This window comes from Phalangium opilio, unplaced genomic scaffold, assembly GCF_054372755.1.
Source record: "Phalangium opilio isolate 3A_F unplaced genomic scaffold, DU_Popi_V2 ptg001170l_1, whole genome shotgun sequence".
Lineage (NCBI taxonomy): Eukaryota > Metazoa > Arthropoda > Arachnida > Opiliones > Phalangiidae > Phalangium > Phalangium opilio.
The window spans coordinates 9,747,279-9,763,084 of NW_028324255.1; the positions used below are offsets into that span (position 1 = coordinate 9,747,279).

Consider the following 15,806-nt stretch of genomic DNA (forward strand, 5'->3'; position numbering starts at 1 on the left):
CCAGTAAAATTATTGAAATTCTAATCCCAATTATTACGGGAGTTCATTTCGTTTCAGCTCGGATAGCTCAGTCGGTAGAGCGTTAGGCTTCAAACCACGGTCCAGGGTTCGACTCCTTGTTCGGGCGACTCTGTTTTTAAAGAATCATTAATAATTTAAACTTGACATAATTTAATTTCCAGTAAAATTATTGAAATTCTTATCCCAATTATTACGGGAGTTCACCTCACTTGAGCCCGGATATCTCAGTCGGTAGAGCGTTAGGCTTTTAACCTAACGGTCCAGGGTTCTAGAACCTGTTCGAGCGACTGTGTTTTTGAAGAATCATCAATAATTTAAACTTCAGATCATTTCACTTTCAATAAATTTATGTAAATTCTAATTCCAATTATTACGTGAGTTCACCTCGCTTGAGCCCGGATAGCTCAGTCGGTAGAGCGTTAGGCTTTTAACCTAACGGTCCAGGGTTCGAGTCCCTGTTCGAGCCATTCTGTTTTTGAAGAATCATCAATAATTTAAACTTCAGATCATTTAATTTCCAGTAAAATTATTGAAATTCTTATTCCAATTATTACGGGAGTTCACCTCGCTTGAGCCCGGATAGCTCAGTCGGTAGAGCGTTAGGCTTTTAACCTAACGGTCCAGGGTTCGAGTCCCTGTTCGGGCGACTGTGTTTTTGAAGAATCACCAATAATTTAAACTTCAGATCATTTAATTTCCAGTAAAATTATTGAAATTCTAATCCCAATTATTACGGGAGTTCATTTCGTTTCAGCTCGGATAGCTCAGTCGGTAGAGCGTTAGGCTTCAAACCACGGTCCAGGGTTCGACTCCTTGTTCGGGCGACTCTGTTTTTAAAGAATCATCAATAATTTAAACTTCAGATCATTTAATTTCCAGTAAAATTATTGAAATTCTTATCCCAATTATTACGGGAGTTCAACTCGCTTGAGCCCGGATAGCTCAGTCGGTAGAGCGTTAGGCTTTTAACCTAACGGTCCAGGGTTCTAGTCCCTGTTCGAGCGACTGTGTTTTTGAAGAATCATCAATAATTTAAACTTCAGATCATTTAATTTCCAGTAAAATTATTGAAATTCTAATCCCAATTATTACGGGAGTTCATTTCGATTCAGCCCGGATAGCTCTGTCGGTAGAGCGTTAGGCTTTTAACCTAACGGTCCAGGGTTCTAGAACCTGTTCGAGCGACTGTGTTTTTGAAGAATCATCAATAATTTAAACTTCAGATCATTTCACTTTCAATAAATTTATGTAAATTCTAATTCCAATTATTACGTGAGTTCACCTCGCTTGAGCCCGGATAGCTCAGTCGGTAGAGCGTTAGGCTTTTAACCTAACGGTCCAGGGTTCGAGTCCCTGTTCGAGCCATTCTGTTTTTGAAGAATCATCAATAATTTAAACTTCAGATCATTTAATTTCCAGTAAAATTATTGAAATTCTTATTCCAATTATTACGGGAGTTCACCTCGCTTGAGCCCGGATAGCTCAGTCGGTAGAGCGTTAGGCTTTTAACCTAACGGTCCAGGGTTCGAGTCCCTGTTCGGGCGACTGTGTTTTTGAAGAATCACCAATAATTTAAACTTCAGATCATTTAATTTCCAGTAAAATTATTGAAATTCTAATCCCAATTATTACGGGAGTTCATTTCGTTTCAGCTCGGATAGCTCAGTCGGTAGAGCGTTAGGCTTCAAACCACGGTCCAGGGTTCGACTCCTTGTTCGGGCGACTCTGTTTTTAAAGAATCATCAATAATTTAAACTTCAGATCATTTAATTTCCAGTAAAATTATTGAAATTCTTATCCCAATTATTACGGGAGTTCAACTCGCTTGAGCCCGGATAGCTCAGTCGGTAGAGCGTTAGGCTTTTAACCTAACGGTCCAGGGTTCTAGTCCCTGTTCGAGCGACTGTGTTTTTGAAGAATCATCAATAATTTAAACTTCAGATCATTTAATTTCCAGTAAAATTATTGAAATTCTAATCCCAATTATTACGGGAGTTCATTTCGATTCAGCCCGGATAGCTCTGTCGGTAGAGCGTTAGGCTTTTAACCTAACGGTCCAGGGTTCGAGTCCCTGATCGGGCGACTCTGTTTTTAAAGAATCGTCAATAATTTAAACTTCAGATCATTTCACTTTCAATAAATTTATGTAAATTCTAATTCCAATTATTACGTGAGTTCACCTCGCTTGAGCCCGGATAGCTCAGTCGGTAGAGCGTTAGGCTTTTAACCTAACGGTCCAGGGTTCGAGTACCTGTTCGAGCCATTCTGTTTTTGAAGAATCATCAATAATTTAAACTTCAGATCATTTCACTTTCAATAAATTTATGTAAACTCTAATTCCAATTATTACGGGATTTAACTTCGTTTGAGACAGGATAGCTCAGTCGGTAGAGCGTTAGGCTTTTAACCTAACGGTCCAGGGTTCGAGTCCCTGTTCGGGCGACTCTGTTTTTGAAGAATAATCAATAATTTAAACTTCAGATCATTTAATTTCCAGTAAAATTATTGAAATTCTTATTCCAATTATTACGGGAGTTCAACTCGCTTGAGCCCGGATAGCTCAGTCGGTAGAGCGTTAGGCTTTTAACCTAACGGTCCAGGGTTCTAGTCCCTGTTCGAGCGACTGTGTTTTTGAAGAATCATCAATAATTTAAACTTCAGATCATTTAATTTCCAGTAAAATTATTGAAATTCTAATCCCAATTATTACGGGAGTTCATTTCGTTTCAGCCCGGATAGCTCAGTCGGTAGAGCGTTAGGCTTTTAACCTAACGGTCCAGGGTTCGAGTCCCTGTTCGGGCAACTCTGTTTTTTAGAATCGTCAATAATTTAAACTTCAGATCATTTCACTTTCAATAAATTTATGTAAATTCTAATTCCAATTATTACGTGAGTTCACCTCGCTTGAGCCCAGATAGCTCAGTCGGTAGAGCGTTAGGCTTTTAACCTAACGGTCCAGGGTTCGAGTCCCTGTTCGAGCCATTCTGTTTTTGAAGAATCATCAATAATTTAAACTTCAGAATATTTAATTTCCAGTAAAATTATTGAAATTCTTATTCCAATTATTACGGGAGTTCACCTCGCTTGAGCCCGGATAGCTCTGTCGGTAGAGCGTTAGGCTTTTAACCTAACGGTCCAGGGTTCGAGTCCCTGTTAGGGCGACTGTGTTTTTGAAGAATCATCAATAATTTAAACTTCAGACCATTTAATTTCCAGTAAAATTATTGAAATTCTAATCCCAATTATTACGGGAGTTCATTTCGTTTCAGCTCGGATAGCTCAGTCGGTAGAGCGTTAGGCTTCAAACCACGGTCCAGGGTTCGACTCCTTGTTCGGGCGACTCTGTTTTTAAAGAATCATCAATAATTTAAACTTCAGATCATTTAATTTCCAGTAAAATTATTGAAATTCTTATCCCAATTATTACGGGAGTTCAACTCGCTTGAGCCCGGATAGCTCAGTCGGTAGAGCGTTAGGCTTTTAACCTAACGGTCCAGGGTTCTAGTCCCTGTTCGAGCGACTGTGTTTTTGAAGAATCATCAATAATTTAAACTTCAGATCATTTAATTTCCAGTAAAATTATTGAAATTCTAATCCCAATTATTACGGGAGTTCATTTCGATTCAGCCCGGATAGCTCTGTCGGTAGAGCGTTAGGCTTTTAACCTAACGGTCCAGGGTTCGAGTCCCTGTTAGGGCGACTGTGTTTTTGAAGAATCATCAATAATTTAAACTTCAGACCATTTAATTTCCAGTAAAATTATTGAAATTCTAATCCCAATTATTACGGGAGTTCATTTCGTTTCAGCTCGGATAGCTCAGTCGGTAGAGCGTTAGGCTTCAAACCACGGTCCAGGGTTCGACTCCTTCTTCGGGCGACTCTGTTTTTAAAGAATCATTAATAATTTAAACTTCACATAATTTAATTTCCAGTAAAATTATTGAAATTCTTATCCCAATTATTACGGGAGTTCACCTCGCTTGAGCCCGGATAGCTCAGTCGGTAGAGCGTTAGGCTTTTAACCTAACGGTCCAGGGTTCTAGAACCTGTTCGAGCGACTGTGTTTTTGAAGAATCATCAATAATTTAAACTTCAGATCATTTCACTTTCAATAAATTTATGTAAATTCTAATTCCAATTATTACGTGAGTTCACCTCGCTTGAGCCCGGATAGCTCAGTCGGTAGAGCGTTAGGCTTTTAACCTAACGGTCCAGGGTTCGAGTCCCTGTTCGAGCCATTCTGTTTTTGAAGAATCATCAATAATTTAAACTTCAGATCATTTCACTTTCAATAAATTTATGTAAATTCTAATTCCAATTATTACGTGAGTTCACCTCGCTTGAGCCCGGATAGCTCAGTCGGTAGAGCGTTAGGCTTTTAACCTAACGGTCCAGGGTTCGAGTACCTGTTCGGGCGATTCTGTTTTTGAAGAATCATCAATAATTTAAACTTCAGATCATTTCACTTTCAATAAATTTATGTAAACTCTAATTCCAATTATTACGGGATTTAACTTCGTTTGAGACAGGATAGCTCAGTCGGTAGAGCGTTAGGCTTTTAACCTAAGGGTCCAGGGTTCGAGTCCCTGTTCGGGCGACTCTGTTTTTGAAGAATAATCAATAATTTAAACTTCAGATCATTTAATTTCCAGTAAAATTATTGAAATTCTTATTCCAATTATTACGGGAGTTCACCTCGCTTGAGCCCGGATAGCTCTGTCGGTAGAGCGTTAGGCTTTTAACCTAACGGTCCAGGGTTCGAGTCCCTGATCGGGCGACTCTGTTTTTAAAGAATCGTCAATAATTTAAACTTCAGATCATTTCACTTTCAATAAATTTATGTAAATTCTAATTCCAATTATTACGTGAGTTCACCTCGCTTGAGCCCGGATAGCTCAGTCGGTAGAGCGTTAGGCTTTTAACCTAACGGTCCAGGGTTCGAGTCCCTGTTCGGGCGACTCTGTTTTTGAAGAATCATCAATAATTTAAACTTCAGATCATTTAATTTCCAGTAAAATTATTGAAATTCTAATCCCAATTATTACGGGGGTTCATTTCGTTTCAGCCCGGATAGCTCAGTCGGTAGAGCGTTAGGCTTTTAACCTAACGGTCCAGGGTTCGAGTCCCTGTTCGGGCAACTCTGTTTTTAAAGAATCGTCAATAATTTAAACTTCAGATCATTTCACTTTCAATAAATTTGTGTAAATTCTTATTCCAATTATTACGTGAGTTCACCTCGCTTGAGCCCGAATAGCTCAGTCGGTAGAGAGTTAGGCTTTTAACCTAACGGTCCAGGGTTCTAGTCCCTGTTCGAGCGACTGTGTTTTTGAAGAATCATCAATAATTTAAACTTCAGATCATTTAATTTCCAGTAAAATTATTGAAATTCTAATCCCAATTATTACGGGAGTTCATTTCGATTCAGCCCGGATAGCTCTGTCGGTAGAGCGTTAGGCTTTTAACCTAACGGTCCAGGGTTCGAGTCCCTGATCGGGCGACTCTGTTTTTAAAGAATCGTCAATAATTTAAACTTCAGATCATTTCACTTTCAATAAATTTATGTAAATTCTAATTCCAATTATTACGTGAGTTCACCTCGCTTGAGCCCGGATAGCTCAGTCGGTAGAGCGTTAGGCTTTTAACCTAACGGTCCAGGGTTCGAGTACCTGTTCGGGCGATTCTGTTTTTGAAGAATCATCAATAATTTAAACTTCAGATCATTTCACTTTCAATAAATTTATGTAAACTCTAATTCCAATTATTACGGGATTTAACTTCGTTTGAGACAGGATAGCTCAGTCGGTAGAGCGTTAGGCTTTTAACCTAACGGTCCAGGGTTCGAGTCCCTGTTCGGGCGACTCTGTTTTTGAAGAATAATCAATAATTTAAACTTCAGATCATTTAATTTCCAGTAAAATTATTGAAATTCTTATTCCAATTATTACGGGAGTTCAACTCGCTTGAGCCCGGATAGCTCAGTCGGTAGATCGTTAGGCTTTTAACCTAACGGTCCAGGGTTCTAGTCCCTGTTCGAGCGACTGTGTTTTTGAAGAATCATCAATAATTTAAACTTCAGATCATTTAATTTCCAGTAAAATTATTGAAATTCTAATCCCAATTATTACGGGAGTTCATTTCGATTCAGCCCGGATAGCTCTGTCGGTAGAGCGTTAGGCTTTTAACCTAACGGTCCAGGGTTCGAGTCCCTGATCGGGCGACTCTGTTTTTAAAGAATCGTCAATAATTTAAACTTCAGATCATTTCACTTTCAATAAATTTATGTAAATTCTAATTCCAATTATTACGTGAGTTCACCTCGCTTGAGCCCGGATAGCTCAGTCGGTAGAGCATTAGGCTTTTAACCTAACGGTCCAGGGTTCGAGTACCTGTTCGGGCGATTCTGTTTTTGAAGAATCATCAATAATTTAAACTTCAGATCATTTCACTTTCAATAAATTTATGTAAACTCTAATTCCAATTATTACGGGATTTAACTTCGTTTGAGACAGGATAGCTCAGTCGGTAGAGCGTTAGGCTTTTAACCTAAGGGTCCAGGGTTCGAGTCCCTGTTCGGGCGACTCTGTTTTTGAAGAATAATCAATAATTTAAACTTCAGATCATTTAATTTCCAGTAAAATTATTGAAATTCTTATTCCAATTATTACGGGAGTTCACCTCGCTTGAGCCCGGATAGCTCTGTCGGTAGAGCGTTAGGCTTTTAACCTAACGGTCCAGGGTTCGAGTCCCTGATCGGGCGACTCTGTTTTTAAAGAATCGTCAATAATTTAAACTTCAGATCATTTCACTTTCAATAAATTTATGTAAATTCTAATTCCAATTATTACGTGAGTTCACCTCGCTTGAGCCCGGATAGCTCAGTCGGTAGAGCGTTAGGCTTTTAACCTAACGGTCCAGGGTTCGAGTCCCTGTTCGGGCGACTCTGTTTTTGAAGAATCATCAATAATTTAAACTTCAGATCATTTAATTTCCAGTAAAATTATTACCTCTCCGTGTGACGTAGTCCAGGAGAGGTTCTGTAACGGCCGTGTCTGTGTGTGTGTGTGTGTCTGTGTGTCTGTCTGTCTGTTGTTACACCCACGTGACCGCGTTCGCAGTTTGCGTATCGGAGCAAACGTGTTCGCCATTTCCGAACTGCTTTCACAGTCACGGAAATGGCTCCTCTACTCGAGTTCTCACACCACCATCTTCTGGACTTTGTCCATCCCACACGGACACCAGTCTGTTCTTACTGGCTTCTAATCACCACCATCTTCTGTTCTTTGTCAATCCCAACATTGACACCCGTCTGCACTTACACTGGCTTCTAACACCACCATCCACTGGTCTTCCGTCTATTCCACATAGACACCAATCTGTATCATTGGCTTCTACTCTATTATCATCGTTTGGTTTTAGGATATACGCGGCGATCAGCTAGGGTTACGAGAAACGTCTAGCCTCCCTAAGGTGGGATCGCCACCAAAGGTTTTCGCAATTGCGCTTTTTCCTTACTATTATAATGGAAACGAATCGTATATATACCCCAAATTTGAAAAAAGCGGGCAAGAGGGGTACCCTTCACTTTAAACGTCAATATTAGAAAAGTTTGAGAAGATAATAGGTATAACTTTATTTTAAACGATTTAACTATTATTAATGTTAATTATTGAAGATTAAAATAATTAAAAATAATTATATTTATTTAAATATTAAAGATAAACCTCTCGTGCAAAGAAAGAGATTATCATTGCCTCCTATATCTACCAAGGCCATGGAAATGCGATATATTTCCTTCATTGCCTCCTATATCTATCAAGGCCCGTGCATTGTGATATATTTCATTCATTGCCTCCTATATCTATCAAGGCCCGAGCATTGTGATATATTTCATTCATTGCCTCCTATATCTATCAAGGCCCGTGCATTGCGATATATTTTTCAAAACAACAACAAAAATGGGAAACCCCAACTCAGAAACATAATAACGTTTTTATTGGATACTTAAGTTTATATAATCTTCTTGACACGGAGAGGTAATATTTTGGTTTTCCCAACTTGTTGAAATTCTAATCCCAATTATTACGGGGGTTCATTTCGTTTCAGCCCGGATAGCTCAGTCGGTAGAGCGTTAGGCTTTTAACCTAACGGTCCAGGGTTCGAGTCCCTGTTCGGGCAACTCTGTTTTTAAAGAATCGTCAATAATTTAAACTTCAGATCATTTCACTTTCAATAAATTTGTGTAAATTCTAATTCCAATTATTACGTGAGTTCGCCTCGCTTGAGCCCGGATAGCTCAGTCGGTAGAGCGTTAGGCTTTTAACCTAACGGTCCAGGGTTCGAGTACCTGTTCGGGCCATTCTGTTTTTGAAGAATCATCAATAATTTAAACTTCAGATCATTTAATTTCCAGTAAAATTATTGAAATTCTAATCCCAATTATTACGAGAGTTCCTTTCGTTTCAGCCCGGATAGCTCAATCGGTAGAGCGTTAGGCTTTTAACCTAACGGTCCAGGGTTCGAGTCCCTGTTCGGGCGACTCTGTTTTTAAAGAATCGTCAATAATTCAAACTTCAGATCATTTCACTTTCAATAAATTTATGTAAATTCTTATTCCAATTATTACGTGAGTTCACCTCGCTTGAGCCCGAATAGCTCAGTCGGTAGAGAGTTAGGCTTTTAACCTAACGGTCCAGGGTTCTAGTCCCTGTTCGAGCGACTGTGTTTTTGAAGAATCATCAATAATTTAAACTTCAGATCATTTAATTTCCAGTAAAATTATTGAAATTCTAATCCCAATTATTACGGGAGTTCATTTCGTTTCAGCCCGGATAGCTCTGTCGGTAGAGCGTTAGGCTTTTAACCTAACGGTCCAGGGTTCGAGTCCCTGATCGGGCGACTCTGTTTTTAAAGAATCGTCAATAATTTAAACTTCAGATCATTTCACTTTCAATAAATTTATGTAAATTCTAATTCCAATTATTACGTGAGTTCACCTCGCTTGAGCCCGGATAGCTCAGTCGGTAGAGCGTTAGGCTTTTAACCTAACGGTCCAGTGTTCGAGTACCTGTTCGGGCGATTCTGTTTTTGAAGAATCATCAATAATTTAAACTTCAGATCATTTCACTTTCAATAAATTTATGTAAACTCTAATTCCAATTATTACGGGATTTAACTTCGTTTGAGACAGGATAGCTCAGTCGGTAGAGCGTTAGGCTTTTAACCTAACGGTCCAGGGTTCGAGTCCCTGTTCGGGCGACTCTGTTTTTAAAGAATAATCAATAATTTAAACTTCAGATCATTTAATTTCCAGTAAAATTATTGAAATTCTTATTCCCATTATTACGGGAGTTCACCTCGCTTGAGCCCGGATAGCTCTGTCGGTAGAGCGTTAGGCTTTTAACCTAACGGTCCAGGGTTCGAGTCCCTGTTAGGGCGACTGTGTTTTTGAAGAATCATCAATAATTTAAACTTCAGACCATTTAATTTCCAGTAAAATTTTTGAAATTCTAATCCCAATTATTACGGGAGTTCATTTCGTTTCAGCTCGGATAGCTCAGTCGGTAGAGCGTTAGGCTTCAAACCACGGTCCAGGGTTCGACTCCTTGTTCGGGCGACTCTGTTTTTAAAGAATCATTAATAATTTAAACTTCAGATAATTTAATTTCCAGTAAAATTATTGAAATTCTTATCCCAATTATTACGGGAGTTCACCTCGCTTGAGCCCGGATAGCTCAGTCGGTAGAGCGTTAGGCTTTTAACCTAACGGTCCAGGGTTCTAGAATCTGTTCGAGCGACTGTGTTTTTGAAGAATCATCAATAATTTAAACTTCAGATCATTTAACTTTCAATAAATTTATGTAAATTCTAATTCCAATTATTACGTGAGTTCACCTCGCTTGAGCCCGGATAGCTCAGTCGGTAGAGCGTTAGGCTTTTAACCTAACGGTCCAGGGTTCGAGTCCCTGTTCGGGCCATTCTGTTTTTGAAGAATCATCAATAATTTAAACTTCAGATCATTTCACTTTCAATAAATTTATGTAAATTCTAATTCCAATTATTACGGGATTTAACTTCGTTTGAGACAGGATAGCTCAGTCGGTAGAGCGTTAGGCTTTTAACCTAACGGTCCAGGGTTCGAGTCCCTGTTCGGGCGACTCTGTTTTTGAAGAATCATCAATAATTTAAACTTCAGATCATTTAATTTCCAGTAAAATTATTGAAATTCTAATCCCAATTATTACGGGAGTTCATATCGTTTCAGCCCGGATAGCTCAGTCGGTAGAGCGTTAGGCTTTTAACCTAACGGTCCAGGGTTCGAGTCCCTGTTCGGGCAACTCTGTTTTTAAAGAATCGTCAATAATTTAAACTTCAGATCATTTCACTTTCAATAAATTTATGTAAATTCTAATTCCAATTATTACGTGAGTTCACCTCGCTTGAGCCCGGATAGCTCAGTCGGTAGAGCGTTAGGCTTTTAACCTAACGGTCCAGGGTTCGAGTCCCTGTTCGAGCCATTCTGTTTTTGAAGAATCATCAATAATTTAAACTTCAGATCATTTAATTTCCAGTAAAATTATTGAAATTCTTATTCCAATTATTACGGGAGTTCACCTCGCTTGAGCCCGGATAGCTCTGTCGGTAGAGCGTTAGGCTTTTAACCTAACGGTCCAGGGTTCGAGTCCCTGTTAGGGCGACTGTGTTTTTGAAGAATCATCAATAATTTAAACTTCAGACCATTTAATTTCCAGTAAAATTATTGAAATTCTAATCCCAATTATTACGGGAGTTCATTTCGTTTCAGCTCGGATAGCTCAGTCGGTAGAGCGTTAGGCTTCAAACCACGGTCCAGGGTTCGACTCCTTGTTCGGGCGACTCTGTTTTTAAAGAATCATTAATAATTTAAACTTCACATAATTTAATTTCCAGTAAAATTATTGAAATTCTTATCCCAATTATTACGGGAGTTCACCTCGCTTGAGCCCGGATAGCTCAGTCGGTAGAGCGTTAGGCTTTTAACCTAACGGTCCAGGGTTCTAGAACCTGTTCGAGCGACTGTGTTTTTGAAGAATCATCAATAATTTAAACTTCAGATCATTTCACTTTCAATAAATTTATGTAAATTCTAATTCCAATTATTACGTGAGTTCACCTCGCTTGAGCCCGGATAGCTCAGTCGGTAGAGCGTTAGGCTTTTAACCTAACGGTCCAGGGTTCGAGTCCCTGTTCGAGCCATTCTGTTTTTGAAGAATCATCAATAATTTAAACTTCAGATCATTTAATTTCCAGTAAAATTATTGAAATTCTTATTCCAATTATTACGGGAGTTCACCTCGCTTGAGCCCGGATAGCTCAGTCGGTAGAGCGTTAGGCTTTTAACCTAACGGTCCAGGGTTCGAGTCCCTGTTCGGGCGACTCTGTTTTTAAAGAATAATCAATAATTTAAACTTCAGATCATTTAATTTCCAGTAAAATTATTGAAATTCTTATTCCCATTATTACGGGAGTTCACCTCGCTTGAGCCCGGATAGCTCTGTCGGTAGAGCGTTAGGCTTTTAACCTAACGGTCCAGGGTTCGAGTCCCTGTTAGGGCGACTGTGTTTTTGAAGAATCATCAATAATTTAAACTTCAGACCATTTAATTTCCAGTAAAATTTTTGAAATTCTAATCCCAATTATTACGGGAGTTCATTTCGTTTCAGCTCGGATAGCTCAGTCGGTAGAGCGTTAGGCTTCAAACCACGGTCCAGGGTTCGACTCCTTGTTCGGGCGACTCTGTTTTTAAAGAATCATTAATAATTTAAACTTCAGATAATTTAATTTCCAGTAAAATTATTGAAATTCTTATCCCAATTATTACGGGAGTTCACCTCGCTTGAGCCCGGATAGCTCAGTCGGTAGAGCGTTAGGCTTTTAACCTAACGGTCCAGGGTTCTAGAACCTGTTCGAGCGACTGTGTTTTTGAAGAATCATCAATAATTTAAACTTCAGATCATTTAACTTTCAATAAATTTATGTAAATTCTAATTCCAATTATTACGTGAGTTCACCTCGCTTGAGCCCGGATAGCTCAGTCGGTAGAGCGTTAGGCTTTTAACCTAACGGTCCAGGGTTCGAGTCCCTGTTCGGGCCATTCTGTTTTTGAAGAATCATCAATAATTTAAACTTCAGATCATTTCACTTTCAATAAATTTATGTAAATTCTAATTCCAATTATTACGTGAGTTCACCTCGCTTGAGCCCGGATAGCTCAGTCGGTAGAGCGTTAGGCTTTTAACCTAACGGTCCAGGGTTCGAGTCCCTGTTCGAGCCATTCTGTTTTTGAAGAATCATCAATAATTTAAACTTCAGATCATTTAATTTCCAGTAAAATTATTGAAATTCTTATTCCAATTATTACGGGAGTTCACCTCGCTTGAGCCCGGATAGCTCAGTCGGTAGAGCGTTAGGCTTTTAACCTAACGGTCCAGGGTTCGAGTCCCTGTTCGGGCGACTGTGTTTTTGAAGAATCACCAATAATTTAAACTTCAGATCATTTAATTTCCAGTAAAATTATTGAAATTCTAATCCCAATTATTACGGGAGTTCATTTCGTTTCAGCTCGGATAGCTCAGTCGGTAGAGCGTTAGGCTTCAAACCACGGTCCAGGGTTCGACTCCTTGTTCGGGCGACTCTGTTTTTAAAGAATCATCAATAATTTAAACTTCAGATCATTTAATTTCCAGTAAAATTATTGAAATTCTTATCCCAATTATTACGGGAGTTCAACTCGCTTGAGCCCGGATAGCTCAGTCGGTAGAGCGTTAGGCTTTTAACCTAACGGTCCAGGGTTCTAGTCCCTGTTCGAGCGACTGTGTTTTTGAAGAATCATCAATAATTTAAACTTCAGATCATTTAATTTCCAGTAAAATTATTGAAATTCTAATCCCAATTATTACGGGAGTTCATTTCGATTCAGCCCGGATAGCTCTGTTGGTAGAGCGTTAGGCTTTTAACCTAACGGTCCAGGGTTCGAGTCCCTGTTAGGGCGACTGTGTTTTTGAAGAATCATCAATAATTTAAACTTCAGACCATTTAATTTCCAGTAAAATTATTGAAATTCTAATCCCAATTATTACGGGAGTTCATTTCGTTTCAGCTCGGATAGCTCAGTCGGTAGAGCGTTAGGCTTCAAACCACGGTCCAGGGTTCGACTCCTTGTTCGGGCGACTCTGTTTTTAAAGAATCATTAATAATTTGAACTTCACATAATTTAATTTCCAGTAAAATTATTGAAATTCTTATCCCAATTATTACGGGAGTTCACCTCGCTTGAGCCCGGATAGCTCAGTCGGTAGAGCGTTAGGCTTTTAACCTAACGGTCCAGGGTTCTAGAACCTGTTCGAGCGACTGTGTTTTTGAAGAATCATCAATAATTTAAACTTCAGATCATTTCACTTTCAATAAATTTATGTAAATTCTAATTCCAATTATTACGTGAGTTCACCTCGCTTGAGCCCGGATAGCTCAGTCGGTAGAGCGTTAGGCTTTTAACCTAACGGTCCAGGGTTCGAGTCCCTGTTCGAGCCATTCTGTTTTTGAAGAATCATCAATAATTTAAACTTCAGATCATTTAATTTCCAGTAAAATTATTGAAATTCTTATTCCAATTATTACGGGAGTTCACCTCGCTTGAGCCCGGATAGCTCAGTCGGTAGAGCGTTAGGCTTTTAACCTAACGGTCCAGGGTTCGAGTCCCTGTTCGGGCGACTGTGTTTTTGAAGAATCACCAATAATTTAAACTTCAGATCATTTAATTTCCAGTAAAATTATTGAAATTCTAATCCCAATTATTACGGGAGTTCATTTCGTTTCAGCTCGGATAGCTCAGTCGGTAGAGCGTTAGGCTTCAAACCACGGTCCAGGGTTCGACTCCTTGTTCGGGCGACTCTGTTTTTAAAGAATCATCAATAATTTAAACTTCAGATCATTTAATTTCCAGTAAAATTATTGAAATTCTTATCCCAATTATTACGGGAGTTCAACTCGCTTGAGCCCGGATAGCTCAGTCGGTAGAGCGTTAGGCTTTTAACCTAACGGTCCAGGGTTCTAGTCCCTGTTCGAGCGACTGTGTTTTTGAAGAATCATCAATAATTTAAACTTCAGATCATTTAATTTCCAGTAAAATTATTGAAATTCTAATCCCAATTATTACGGGAGTTCATTTCGATTCAGCCCGGATAGCTCTGTCGGTAGAGCGTTAGGCTTTTAACCTAACGGTCCAGGGTTCGAGTCCCTGATCGGGCGACTCTGTTTTTAAAGAATCGTCAATAATTTAAACTTCAGATCATTTCACTTTCAATAAATTTATGTAAATTCTAATTCCAATTATTACGTGAGTTCACCTCGCTTGAGCCCGGATAGCTCAGTCGGTAGAGCGTTAGGCTTTTAACCTAACGGTCCAGGGTTCGAGTACCTGTTCGGGCGATTCTGTTTTTGAAGAATCATCAATAATTTAAACTTCAGATCATTTCACTTTCAATAAATTTATGTAAACTCTAATTCCAATTATTACGGGATTTAACTTCGTTTGAGACAGGATAGCTCAGTCGGTAGAGCGTTAGGCTTTTAACCTAACGGTCCAGGGTTCGAGTCCCTGTTCGGGCGACTCTGTTTTTGAAGAATAATCAATAATTTAAACTTCAGATCATTTAATTTCCAGTAAAATTATTGAAATTCTTATTCCAATTATTACGGGAGTTCAACTCGCTTGAGCCCGGATAGCTCAGTCGGTAGAGCGTTAGGCTTTTAACCTAACGGTCCAGGGTTCTAGTCCCTGTTCGAGCGACTGTGTTTTTGAAGAATCATCAATAATTTAAACTTCAGATCATTTAATTTCCAGTAAAATTATTGAAATTCTAATCCCAATTATTACGGGAGTTCATTTCGATTCAGCCCGGATAGCTCTGTCGGTAGAGCGTTAGGCTTTTAACCTAACGGTCCAGGGTTCGAGTCCCTGATCGGGCGACTCTGTTTTTAAAGAATCGTCAATAATTTAAACTTCAGATCATTTCACTTTCAATAAATTTATGTAAATTCTAATTCCAATTATTACGTGAGTTCACCTCGCTTGAGCCCGGATAGCTCAGTCGGTAGAGCGTTAGGCTTTTAACCTAACGGTCCAGGGTTCGAGTACCTGTTCGGGCGATTCTGTTTTTGAAGAATCATCAATAATTTAAACTTCAGATCATTTCACTTTCAATAAATTTATGTAAACTCTAATTCCAATTATTACGGGATTTAACTTCGTTTGAGACAGGATAGCTCAGTCGGTAGAGCGTTAGGCTTTTAACCTAAGGGTCCAGGGTTCGAGTCCCTGTTCGGGCGACTCTGTTTTTGAAGAATAATCAATAATTTAAACTTCAGATCATTTAATTTCCAGTAAAATTATTGAAATTCTTATTCCAATTATTACGGGAGTTCACCTCGCTTGAGCCCGGATAGCTCTGTCGGTAGAGCGTTAGGCTTTTAACCTAACGGTCCAGGGTTCGAGTCCCTGATCGGGCGACTCTGTTTTTAAAGAATCGTCAATAATTTAAACTTCAGATCATTTCACTTTCAATAAATTTATGTAAATTCTAATTCCAATTATTACGTGAGTTCACCTCGCTTGAGCCCGGATAGCTCAGTCGGTAGAGCGTTAGGCTTTTAACCTAACGGTCCAGGGTTCGAGTCCCTGTTCGGGCGACTCTGTTTTTGAAGAATCATCAATAATTTAAACTTCAGATCATTTAATTTCCAGTAAAATT

General features: G+C 39.1%; 30 non-coding genes across 30 annotated transcripts; all 30 read left to right on the plus strand.

Annotated features, from left to right (window-relative positions):
• Window positions 1-414: 414 nt before the first annotated feature.
• Window positions 415-487, plus strand: TRNAK-UUU (transfer RNA lysine (anticodon UUU)). Its single transcript has one exon. It is a non-coding gene; the product is annotated as a tRNA-Lys (tRNA).
• Window positions 488-594: 107 nt separating this feature from the next.
• Window positions 595-667, plus strand: TRNAK-UUU (transfer RNA lysine (anticodon UUU)). The gene has a single exon. It is a non-coding gene; the product is annotated as a tRNA-Lys (tRNA).
• Window positions 668-1,312: 645 nt separating this feature from the next.
• On the plus strand, window positions 1,313-1,385 carry TRNAK-UUU (transfer RNA lysine (anticodon UUU)). The gene has a single exon. It is a non-coding gene; the product is annotated as a tRNA-Lys (tRNA).
• A 107-nt stretch (window positions 1,386-1,492) lies between these two features.
• Window positions 1,493-1,565, plus strand: TRNAK-UUU (transfer RNA lysine (anticodon UUU)). The gene has a single exon. It is a non-coding gene; the product is annotated as a tRNA-Lys (tRNA).
• Window positions 1,566-2,750: 1,185 nt separating this feature from the next.
• TRNAK-UUU (transfer RNA lysine (anticodon UUU)) lies at window positions 2,751-2,823 on the plus strand. The gene has a single exon. It is a non-coding gene; the product is annotated as a tRNA-Lys (tRNA).
• A 106-nt stretch (window positions 2,824-2,929) lies between these two features.
• Window positions 2,930-3,002, plus strand: TRNAK-UUU (transfer RNA lysine (anticodon UUU)). The gene has a single exon. It is a non-coding gene; the product is annotated as a tRNA-Lys (tRNA).
• A 1,183-nt stretch (window positions 3,003-4,185) lies between these two features.
• TRNAK-UUU (transfer RNA lysine (anticodon UUU)) lies at window positions 4,186-4,258 on the plus strand. The gene has a single exon. It is a non-coding gene; the product is annotated as a tRNA-Lys (tRNA).
• Window positions 4,259-4,365: 107 nt separating this feature from the next.
• TRNAK-UUU (transfer RNA lysine (anticodon UUU)) lies at window positions 4,366-4,438 on the plus strand. Its single transcript has one exon. It is a non-coding gene; the product is annotated as a tRNA-Lys (tRNA).
• A 467-nt stretch (window positions 4,439-4,905) lies between these two features.
• On the plus strand, window positions 4,906-4,978 carry TRNAK-UUU (transfer RNA lysine (anticodon UUU)). Its single transcript has one exon. It is a non-coding gene; the product is annotated as a tRNA-Lys (tRNA).
• Window positions 4,979-5,085: 107 nt separating this feature from the next.
• TRNAK-UUU (transfer RNA lysine (anticodon UUU)) lies at window positions 5,086-5,158 on the plus strand. Its single transcript has one exon. It is a non-coding gene; the product is annotated as a tRNA-Lys (tRNA).
• A 467-nt stretch (window positions 5,159-5,625) lies between these two features.
• TRNAK-UUU (transfer RNA lysine (anticodon UUU)) lies at window positions 5,626-5,698 on the plus strand. The gene has a single exon. It is a non-coding gene; the product is annotated as a tRNA-Lys (tRNA).
• Window positions 5,699-6,345: 647 nt separating this feature from the next.
• Window positions 6,346-6,418, plus strand: TRNAK-UUU (transfer RNA lysine (anticodon UUU)). The gene has a single exon. It is a non-coding gene; the product is annotated as a tRNA-Lys (tRNA).
• Window positions 6,419-6,885: 467 nt separating this feature from the next.
• On the plus strand, window positions 6,886-6,958 carry TRNAK-UUU (transfer RNA lysine (anticodon UUU)). The gene has a single exon. It is a non-coding gene; the product is annotated as a tRNA-Lys (tRNA).
• A 1,165-nt stretch (window positions 6,959-8,123) lies between these two features.
• Window positions 8,124-8,196, plus strand: TRNAK-UUU (transfer RNA lysine (anticodon UUU)). The gene has a single exon. It is a non-coding gene; the product is annotated as a tRNA-Lys (tRNA).
• Window positions 8,197-8,303: 107 nt separating this feature from the next.
• On the plus strand, window positions 8,304-8,376 carry TRNAK-UUU (transfer RNA lysine (anticodon UUU)). Its single transcript has one exon. It is a non-coding gene; the product is annotated as a tRNA-Lys (tRNA).
• Window positions 8,377-8,483: 107 nt separating this feature from the next.
• Window positions 8,484-8,556, plus strand: TRNAK-UUU (transfer RNA lysine (anticodon UUU)). Its single transcript has one exon. It is a non-coding gene; the product is annotated as a tRNA-Lys (tRNA).
• Window positions 8,557-9,921: 1,365 nt separating this feature from the next.
• TRNAK-UUU (transfer RNA lysine (anticodon UUU)) lies at window positions 9,922-9,994 on the plus strand. The gene has a single exon. It is a non-coding gene; the product is annotated as a tRNA-Lys (tRNA).
• A 287-nt stretch (window positions 9,995-10,281) lies between these two features.
• TRNAK-UUU (transfer RNA lysine (anticodon UUU)) lies at window positions 10,282-10,354 on the plus strand. Its single transcript has one exon. It is a non-coding gene; the product is annotated as a tRNA-Lys (tRNA).
• Window positions 10,355-10,461: 107 nt separating this feature from the next.
• On the plus strand, window positions 10,462-10,534 carry TRNAK-UUU (transfer RNA lysine (anticodon UUU)). The gene has a single exon. It is a non-coding gene; the product is annotated as a tRNA-Lys (tRNA).
• Window positions 10,535-11,179: 645 nt separating this feature from the next.
• Window positions 11,180-11,252, plus strand: TRNAK-UUU (transfer RNA lysine (anticodon UUU)). The gene has a single exon. It is a non-coding gene; the product is annotated as a tRNA-Lys (tRNA).
• A 107-nt stretch (window positions 11,253-11,359) lies between these two features.
• Window positions 11,360-11,432, plus strand: TRNAK-UUU (transfer RNA lysine (anticodon UUU)). The gene has a single exon. It is a non-coding gene; the product is annotated as a tRNA-Lys (tRNA).
• Window positions 11,433-12,077: 645 nt separating this feature from the next.
• Window positions 12,078-12,150, plus strand: TRNAK-UUU (transfer RNA lysine (anticodon UUU)). Its single transcript has one exon. It is a non-coding gene; the product is annotated as a tRNA-Lys (tRNA).
• A 107-nt stretch (window positions 12,151-12,257) lies between these two features.
• TRNAK-UUU (transfer RNA lysine (anticodon UUU)) lies at window positions 12,258-12,330 on the plus strand. Its single transcript has one exon. It is a non-coding gene; the product is annotated as a tRNA-Lys (tRNA).
• A 107-nt stretch (window positions 12,331-12,437) lies between these two features.
• On the plus strand, window positions 12,438-12,510 carry TRNAK-UUU (transfer RNA lysine (anticodon UUU)). The gene has a single exon. It is a non-coding gene; the product is annotated as a tRNA-Lys (tRNA).
• Window positions 12,511-12,975: 465 nt separating this feature from the next.
• On the plus strand, window positions 12,976-13,048 carry TRNAK-UUU (transfer RNA lysine (anticodon UUU)). Its single transcript has one exon. It is a non-coding gene; the product is annotated as a tRNA-Lys (tRNA).
• Window positions 13,049-13,513: 465 nt separating this feature from the next.
• TRNAK-UUU (transfer RNA lysine (anticodon UUU)) lies at window positions 13,514-13,586 on the plus strand. The gene has a single exon. It is a non-coding gene; the product is annotated as a tRNA-Lys (tRNA).
• A 107-nt stretch (window positions 13,587-13,693) lies between these two features.
• Window positions 13,694-13,766, plus strand: TRNAK-UUU (transfer RNA lysine (anticodon UUU)). Its single transcript has one exon. It is a non-coding gene; the product is annotated as a tRNA-Lys (tRNA).
• Window positions 13,767-14,411: 645 nt separating this feature from the next.
• Window positions 14,412-14,484, plus strand: TRNAK-UUU (transfer RNA lysine (anticodon UUU)). Its single transcript has one exon. It is a non-coding gene; the product is annotated as a tRNA-Lys (tRNA).
• A 647-nt stretch (window positions 14,485-15,131) lies between these two features.
• On the plus strand, window positions 15,132-15,204 carry TRNAK-UUU (transfer RNA lysine (anticodon UUU)). Its single transcript has one exon. It is a non-coding gene; the product is annotated as a tRNA-Lys (tRNA).
• Window positions 15,205-15,671: 467 nt separating this feature from the next.
• Window positions 15,672-15,744, plus strand: TRNAK-UUU (transfer RNA lysine (anticodon UUU)). Its single transcript has one exon. It is a non-coding gene; the product is annotated as a tRNA-Lys (tRNA).
• The last annotated feature ends 62 nt before the right edge of the window (window positions 15,745-15,806 follow it).